This window comes from Phalaenopsis equestris, unplaced genomic scaffold (genome assembly GCF_001263595.1).
Source record: "Phalaenopsis equestris unplaced genomic scaffold, ASM126359v1 Scaffold000413, whole genome shotgun sequence".
In the NCBI taxonomy this organism is placed as follows: Eukaryota; Viridiplantae; Streptophyta; class Magnoliopsida; order Asparagales; family Orchidaceae; genus Phalaenopsis; species Phalaenopsis equestris.
Genome location: NW_018164854.1, coordinates 824,939 through 833,848, shown reverse-complemented (window position 1 = coordinate 833,848; position 8,910 = coordinate 824,939). Strand labels below are relative to the sequence as shown.

Below are 8,910 nucleotides of genomic sequence, written 5' to 3'. Positions count from 1 at the left end.
TAAGTGTTAGAAGTCGATACCGCACACGCGAAACTCCAAAAGAGGACGGAAATAGGTCGAACTAAAACGAGGCGGGTCCCACTTCTAAGGTTCTAAGATAGTCGAAGGGAGATTCCTAAGGCTAGATCCTAAACCCTAAACGGAAGACTAGACCTCACGAAAAAATTGAGGTCAACAGGAGCTAAATCACCCATCAAGTCTTCGAGTTGCCGACGCTATAAGCGTCGGCTTATAGTTGCTTAGGAGCCCACACACCTTGCGCCTATGGGTGCATTTGCGGCCACTTATAAGTGGGTGTGTTGTTTTGATACCTAGTGGCCGACGCTTAAGCGTTGGTCTATTGGCACATAACCTCCCTTTGTCTTGCGCTCGATACGGAAACACTTGGCGCATAGGCGCCAAGTCTGGGAGCCTATGCGCCCGGAGCAGTTCTTTACGAGATTTCAATTTAAGTCCCGATTTTGACCGATGTAGCTACAGTTTTTGTGCGAGGTTTCTTCAACAAGTTTCTGGTGAAGGAAAAGAGTGTCAAAGAGGAGGATCTCTGGGATCTCGACGTACATTTTTCACGCTGGATCATAGCACTAAGAGTTTGGAGCGAGGTCTTGTAAATTTTTTTGAGAGAGTAGAGGAAATTTGAGTGCGTTCACTGTAAACTCTCTAAAATTCATAGTGGAATTTTCTGGTGGTGTAACTCCTTGGTTTCTTCTCGTTCTAGGTTTTTCCACCTAAAATTCTTCTGTTATTTTCTGATTATTTTGATTGTGCTTTCTATTTAGTTCTTTGTTCTGATTTTCTCGAATTGGTGTCATCCTATTATTCTACAGTGTGGTTTGGTTGCTAATTGATCATAAGCTTCAATAAAGTTGGGAATTTTTCTTGAGATTGCTATAAATTTCCTAATATGGACCACCTCACCAGTCATTAGCCGTGTGGTCAATTTTTTCTTTTGTGAAAGTCTATAGCTTTCAGCTAGGACGTCTAGCCTTTTTGTGCACGTTGTCCATCAACTAATAGAGAAATTTCTCTTTATGCACATTGCGAGGTAAACTCCAACCTTTATTAACTCTGCTAACCATTTCTCTAACCTTTACCTTTAAGCTTGTTTGACTGAAGGAGAAAAATGACTGACGCACTACAACATCATGCAGCCATCTCCTTTTATAAGCTTAAAAGTGAAAGATAACAGACTTATAGAGATTAGGTAAATGACATTCGATGGTTGTTGAAGATTTGTAAAAAGGTTAGGTAAAGGCTTCAGGAGTACATGGAAAACACATGTAAAAAGGTTGGGTAAAGGCTTCATATGTGGAGATTAGGTTGGCTTCATGCATAAAAACCTTTTACTTGGAGATTTTAGTTTTCTTATTCCTTTTTAAGAGAATTATATATGTGTAACGCTTCCTCTTAATCACCTTTAAGTGCTGATTGAAGTTTTCCTGTACCACAGTCCATTGGTGTTAAACCTATCATCCTTTGCAACCATCATTGCCTTATATCCCTGCTCCTCTTATTCTTGAATATTTATATGCTTGCAATGCCCATCTATCTTTTGGAAGCTCCTGACTTTGTCCTACATTGCACTTCTAATGTTATCAACAATTGATTTAATAATTGCTTATATTGTTATAGGGTTTGACATTATGTAGTTGCTACCATCCTTGTTTCCATGTGCTATCATAATACCACGCATAGTAAACTTCACAATATTAGTACAAAAGATTGTGACGCAACCTCTATCACTAGGCTTCTGAATTGATTCAGGATCCTCTTCGGACTAGGAATTTTGTCTCACCTCTTAAAGTTCATATAATCTTATTATCTGTTTTGATTTGCAAATCACCAACGCATACAATACTTAAATAAGAGTTACCCATTAAATTTTCTTGCAATTTTTGGAACTTCATTTATAAGGTAGAATGGCCAGGCATACTTGAGTCCAGGATCTAAAACTCCATGCAATCATTTTCACCACGAAACAGTGTATCATAAATCCTTTAACTTCACATTATTTGTGGATTCCTCTAACCAATTTGAACTTTGTCTGCCATTTTCATATAGGTAGTCCCTTTTTCACGTGGCTTATCTTGCCATATCTAAGACTCATTTATACCATTTCTCTCAAGATTATGAGTAATAGATAAAGATTGTCACAAACATCATTGAATATAAACTTTATGCCCTTGTTAGAACTGTTGATAGTTAACTACAATTCCACCCAACTCTCTAAAAGTGGGTGAAAACTTCATCATGGAAAATGTTATTCACTTGGCATGACTAATATTATTTTATGGCTTCTAGAAGGTGTTTAGGAAGCATATTTAGCGGGAGATGTTTTTGGGATAGTTAGGGAATGAGAATATGAGAGGTCGACGACGTGGAAGGGGTATGAGACAAAATGTTCGGTTTGATGGCATATTCGGTGTTGATCGACAACTATCCATACTGAAAACAATGAGGCAGATGACAAAATGGCATTGGACGGAGGTCAAGGAGGTTCGCCACTTGCTCCTGTATAAGCTACAAAAATACTACTTGCAAAAGGAGAATGATACAACACATTTTATGGTAGAAATCTGAAATATAATCTCTGAAACACTTAAACGAGCAGAAAAGTTTCAAGAAAATAATGAAATACATGCATAAATGGTCTCATAAAAGAGAATATCCTTATTAGAAATAAAAAAAATATGAAATAAATCAGAAAAAGGAAAATTTTAGCGTGAAATGAGAAATCAGACAATTTGGTGATCTTGAAAATGCCTAATTTCGCATAATGGAGGAATTCCTGTGACTAGATCGCGGGATCTCCGATCCCATGACCCTATCTGACACTTGCGCATCATTCTCCCCGTCTAGGAAAGATGTCTTCTCTTATATGAATGTTCCCATGACCCTGAATCTCACTGTAGGATGTTATTTTCCACAAAATACTTCAGTAAACTTTTAAAATAGTGGCTCATCACTCTTATTTGGTCATTTGTCTGGGATGACGCTGTTGAACTAAACTGGAATTTAATACTTCAAAAGCTTCTTCTCTAATGTGTTGGACATCTCGCAGCAGTGGCAACTTAGGAGGTAGATTGTAAATCTAAAAATTTTGAAATTCTATCATATAGTATTGCATGGTGTCTAGTTCAGCTCCTCAAACTCATGATTTTCTTGGACAACTAATGCTAATCTTACTTATGCTCGCCTTAAAGCCCGTAAAAAGGTAATTTGTGGTATCACATCTTTAAAATTTATTTGAATGCCTATTATTTCAGACTTACTATGTTATGGGATAACCAATGTTGATCTTGTTGGAGCCTTTCTTATATGCTTAGATTGAATTATTAACATCTCTCGATCATCAATTGGAAGCTAGTACTCACTCTGATGTCTTCATTTTCTCCCATTTTAATGTCCATTTGTTTAACTGTTTCATGCTCAATGAAAGATATCACCCTCTTATTTCGACAATCAAATGCAATGTGTCCAAATAATGACACTTGAAGCACTTCCTGACCGGGATAGATTTAGAAGTACTAGCGATCTCCACTTTTCTCCACTGTACGAATTTCTCTCTGGTGTGGTTGGCTTGGGTGTACTCTTGCTGCCTGATCAGATGGTTGAACTCTGTTTGAAGGGTGATGTGGACTTAATATTGTTGCGCTGTCTCTCCACCTTCTCTCTGGTGTGGTTCGCCACTTGCTCCTGTACCACGTTGCCAATTGATGGCCTTAGTTCTCTAAGATATCTTGCTACTGTGTGCATCTCTGGTTCCACTACATTTTCAGCGTGAGTTGATCAAATTCACCTGTGTACTCCATAGAAAATTTCTTTGGCGTAGATGGAGTTTTATGAATATATTATGTTGGTTATGTGGGAGAAGATTTTTGCATTACATGTTTATTTTCATTTTAGACCAATTCATGATATTAGTTTTCTCCCACCACAAATAAGCATCATTCATGAGCTTGATGGCTGTCAATTTAACCCTATTGTCCTAGGGAACATATTTGTACTAAAAAATTAATTCAACTATTTGTATTCACTCGATGAACTCATATGGATTCATGCTACCGTCAATATCATGGCTTCTTTTCTGATATTCCATAACAAATCATCGGCATATTGATTCCTCGTCATTAGAAACTTTCTGATGGAAAGGATTCACTTAGTTCCATTGATCAGTGACTCACCATTGTGGTTATAAGTAATCTCACTCGATTGTTTCCTCTTAAAGGTGGCAAGCAGTTGCTTTTTGAAGATTTTTCAATGTGTATTCTCTATAATAAACACCTCTTCGAGGGTCTCCTTGACGACATGGCGACCCTTTCTTCCAATTAAAATTTTGGTTGAAAAAGAATTGTCATTTAAGTTCGGGCTAGGTGTATGATATGAAAATTCTTTTTACGAGGATAATAGAGATGGAATTTTGGTTTTGGAGCGAAGGAATCTCTAAAAATTTTAGGATTTGTCGGACTTTGATACCATTTGATGTTGTTCTAAGGGCTTCTAGAGGCTGTTTAGGAAGCGGGTTTAGCTCAGAGATGGTTGTGGGATAGCTATGGAAGAGGAATATGGTAGGTTGACGTAGTTTGGAAGGAGTATGAAGCAAAATCTATTGTTGGACAACAGATACAACATTGATCGATTGTTGTGCTGGCTAAAAACAGCTAGACAGATGATGAAACGACACGGTATGGAGGTTGAGGAGATTCACTGTTTGTTTATGCAAAAGCTACATACTCACTACTTGCAAAAGGAAAATTGTACAAGTCTCTTTAGGGTAGAAATCAAAGATACAATCTCTAAACACTCAAACGAACCAAAAAATTCAAAAAAAATAAAATAAAATAATGCATAAATATTCTCATAAAAGAAAATACCATAATTATAACTAAGAAAATATTAAAGAAATCAGAAAAGGAAAATTTGGTTTGAAATCAGAAATTGAGCAGTTCAGTGTTCTCAGAAGCACTTGATTTTGTGGAATTCCTTCAATGGGATCACCTGAACTTCGATCCTGTGACCCTATCTGATGCTGCGGTGCCACTGTCTTGCTTGTAATTTGATTAATTATTGAAATGTATTATTGCAGAAGCACTTTGACGCAGAAGTTTTCCCGCATATATTTTTTGCGATACCGTAGTTGCTACATCACCGCGGGATTCAATATCGCGGGAGACGGAAGACAAACCTCCAAAATAGTCTTGTTTTCCTTTTTTATGCCTCATTTCATAATATCTTTTATTTCGTTTTAGTTATTTTCTATATATGTGTTGTATTAGGGTTTGAAAGTTAGTTTTTATGGTTTTTTCTGTCAAGACGACTGCCGGTGTCAAGGGTTTCTCCTTCTAGGTATGTATTTGAAGGAAAAAAGGTGCTTCGACTATAATTCGTTTGAGGCGGTGATTTCCTTCTAAGGGATTGAGTGATGCCCCAGCTGTAACTCGTTATTGAGGGGGTATTTATTCTTATCCAACCCTTCCGCAATATTTCTAGTTGTCGCCATTGCCTTCCTCTCCCTTATCTTCGTTGCCCTCACACTCCCAGTGTTCCACCTCCGCCGCCGCCCCTATTCCCTCCCTCACCTACTTTTTCGATCGTTGTTCAACCCTCTATATTTGCTGCAGCCGCTGAGGACAACACTCCTATTGTTGTTATGAAGCTCACAACCATTCCTCTTTGCTGCCCCTCGTTGTCCCAACCCTCCCCTTGGGTGTTGCTGTCATTCTAGGCCCTCCGCTTTACTGCCAACGCAGTTCCATCCCCTCCTTTTATTTTCCCAACAATCCACAACCCATTTCAGCTTCTTACCACCTCTCCCCAGCCACTTAGCTGCCCTCCACCACCCCTGAATCAAGCCCTAGTGTGAGTTTGTCTTGTTTTATTGTAATTTATCTTCAAGTTTGTTTGGTTGTAACAATATATTTGTTTATTAATAACATTTTTTTTTCTATTGTAGTATGTGTTAACTCCTGTATAATTTAGTATCAGAGCTAACCTAAACTTAGTCCCCTCTTAGGCTTTCTAGCATCCTCCTCCCCCCCAAATTTTTTTTTATAATTTAGTATCAGAGCTAACCTAAACTTAGTCCTCTCTTAGGCTTTCTTTTCTCCCCAACCTACGCACATCTTTCCACCTCCATATACCCAAAACCCCAACCACGTCACTTCCGAGACAATCATTAGAATTTGATCAGGAACTTACAATGCATGCCATACAACAACTAGTCTGTCATGTGCTACATCGACTCGATGCTATTGAGGAAAGAACCTAGGGCGAGATCTCTATTGATCGTAGCAGTGAACGTTGTGAAGGAGAGCAAGCAGAACACCTGAACCCTTCTGTGGGGATGATTCCGACGAAGAAGAAGAAATGCAACAACCTTTTTGGACACAATATCGGCGGAATCTAGAGTTTAAGTGCCTATTAGAAAATATTGAGGTGAGGTGCCTGCTGGAGGATAAAGAGATGAGGTGCTTGCTGGTGGATATAGAGATGAAGTGTCTGTTGGTGGATATAGAGATGAGGTGCCTCTTGGAGGATACATAAATGAGATGCCTCTTGGAGGATAAAAAGATGGATTGCCTATTGGAAGATACATAAATGACATGCATGTTGGAAGATACATAAATGATGTGCCTATTGGAGGATACAGAGATCTGGGAATGAAAGTGAACCTACTAGACTTCTTGGGGAGAATGGATACAAATGACTTTCTTAAGTGGATGCTGACCGCGGAACAGATTTTTGAATACAAAGAGGTGTCCGATGACAAAAGAGTGAAGTTCGTTTCCGTGAAGTTGAAGAAGAATGTTTCCTTATGGTGGGAGAATCTGAAAATGGATAGCGGAGAGAACGATGAGACAAAATCACTTATTGGGAGAAGATGAAATAGGAGATGTAACAGAAGGAGCTATCAGTGGAGTAGTATACAACAAAAATTATGTAGCTTAAGTTGAAGTGGGAGCTAAAGGAGACAGAGGAGCACACCATAGCCAAGTATTTGGGAGTCTTGAAGCTCGTCATTAGTAATATGGTCTAGCTGCAACTCTATTGGACATTGAGGGGTGTACAAAATTTAGCACTGAAAGTGGAGAGACAACAAAAGCAGAGCAGACGACCACCGTCAGTCAAACATCGATTTGTAGTTGGAGACCATAGATGTCTATGGCTCAGAGAGTGGAGTAGACTAATTCGGAGCATGATAGAACCACTTGGAGTGAGAAGAAGCCTAAGAAGAGTAGCACACTGACTATAGTTCCAACCAGGAAATACTTTAGGTGTCATGGTTTTGGATACATTGTTGCTAGTTACTTGATAAGTAAAGTTGCTACTTTACCGAGCAGGGGGTAGTGGAGAAAGTTAGGAGGAAGCAACTGAAGAAAAAGGTGAGTACCAGCTTCCACCAGATGAGGGCGAGAAGTTTATGATTTGATTAGTCTTTTAGACTGAGGCGTTGAGGGAGCAAGAGTGGATTTGCCACAATATATTTTACACTCGTTGCATCATGAAGGGAAAAATATGCATTAGCACATCATTGGAGTAGCAACATGAATTTAGCATTAAGGTTGATGGTGGACATGTATCATGACTCAGAGACATCCTTATCCATATTCTCCAACATGGTTGAAGAAGGAGAAACAAGTTTAGCATTGACAAGATGTGTCTCATGGAGTTTTTGATTGGGAGCTTGTTGCAGGATCATGTTTGGTGTCATGTGATGCTCATGGATGCCTGCTACCTTTGGCTAAGGAGACCATGGCAGTATGATCGCAAGACTCAATATGATACATACATGAACACCTACTCATTCACCAAATATGGCAAACAAATAATCCCCCCTTTTATGGAGTCCAAGATTAAATGTGTCACTGCCAGCAATGAAGCGTCGGGAGGATCAGTCCTAACGATGACAGAGGACTGTGAGAGAGAATACCTTGTAGCGGACAATACATCCAATAGAAAGAGAGTTTCAGAACATCTTCTTTGTCAGCTAGCCACCTTGGTTACCACCATTCAGGGAGATTTAGATTGCCCTCGCCTCAGATTGGGTTGAACCAACCTTAGGTTACTTTTAAAAAATTCAACAAAATACACTTAGCATAGAATCATTGTTCAACTCAGCAGGGTACCCCCAGATAGTTGGACTGATATGGATGTTTGTTGGCATATGTGGTAAACTCCTCTGGTGCTTTGGGGGCAATGCAGTCATCTGTAGGATTCAAGTGTTTTTTGGACCGTAGTTGAAGACTATTAACCTCAAGAAATTACAACTCCACCGCTTTTAACGTGCAGGCAGAAACTTCGATAATGAAATCGAAGCTCCCCTGATCATCGGAGATCTATACAGGCTGCACAATTTTTTTATAATACAGTAATTGCTATAACACCGCTGGATTCAATATCACGAGAGATAGGAGACATTCAGATGAAACAATCTCATTTTTCTTTCTCATGCTTCCTTTCCTATTATTTTTTATTCATTTTTAGTCATTTTCTAGCATTGAGCTTTGAAAGACAATTTTTATAATTTTTTGTCACGAAAGCTGCAGCGTCCAGGGTTTCCCCTTCTAGGGTTGTATCTAAAGTCGAGAAGGTGCTCCGATTATAACTCGTATGAGGTGGTGATCTCCTTCCAAGAGATCAGGTGGTGTCTGGCTGTAGCTTGAGAAAAAGCGGAGAACTTGAGGAAAAGCGGAGAACTCGAGAAAAATCAACGAAAAAGACTCAAGTAAAAGAAAATCCTCAAAAAACTCCCGGGGAAATACCAAAAGAAAGGAAAAGTAACACGAGTGTCCTGCCCTAAAACTTCGGACAAGGTGGACCGCAAGCACTCGTATGAGACTAGACTCAGCTATATTTATTCTCGAGGGTCCACGAAGGCTACTCGGTCACCCGAATATATAGAACCCGCCA

At 39.2% G+C, this 8,910-nt stretch overlaps 1 long non-coding RNA gene across 4 annotated transcripts in view; it reads left to right on the top strand.

The window, feature by feature from the left end:
- The window catches only part of LOC110027063, a 53,986-nt gene that overhangs the window by 27,844 nt on the left and 17,232 nt on the right, over positions 1 to 8,910 (top strand). The window lies entirely within an intron of this gene.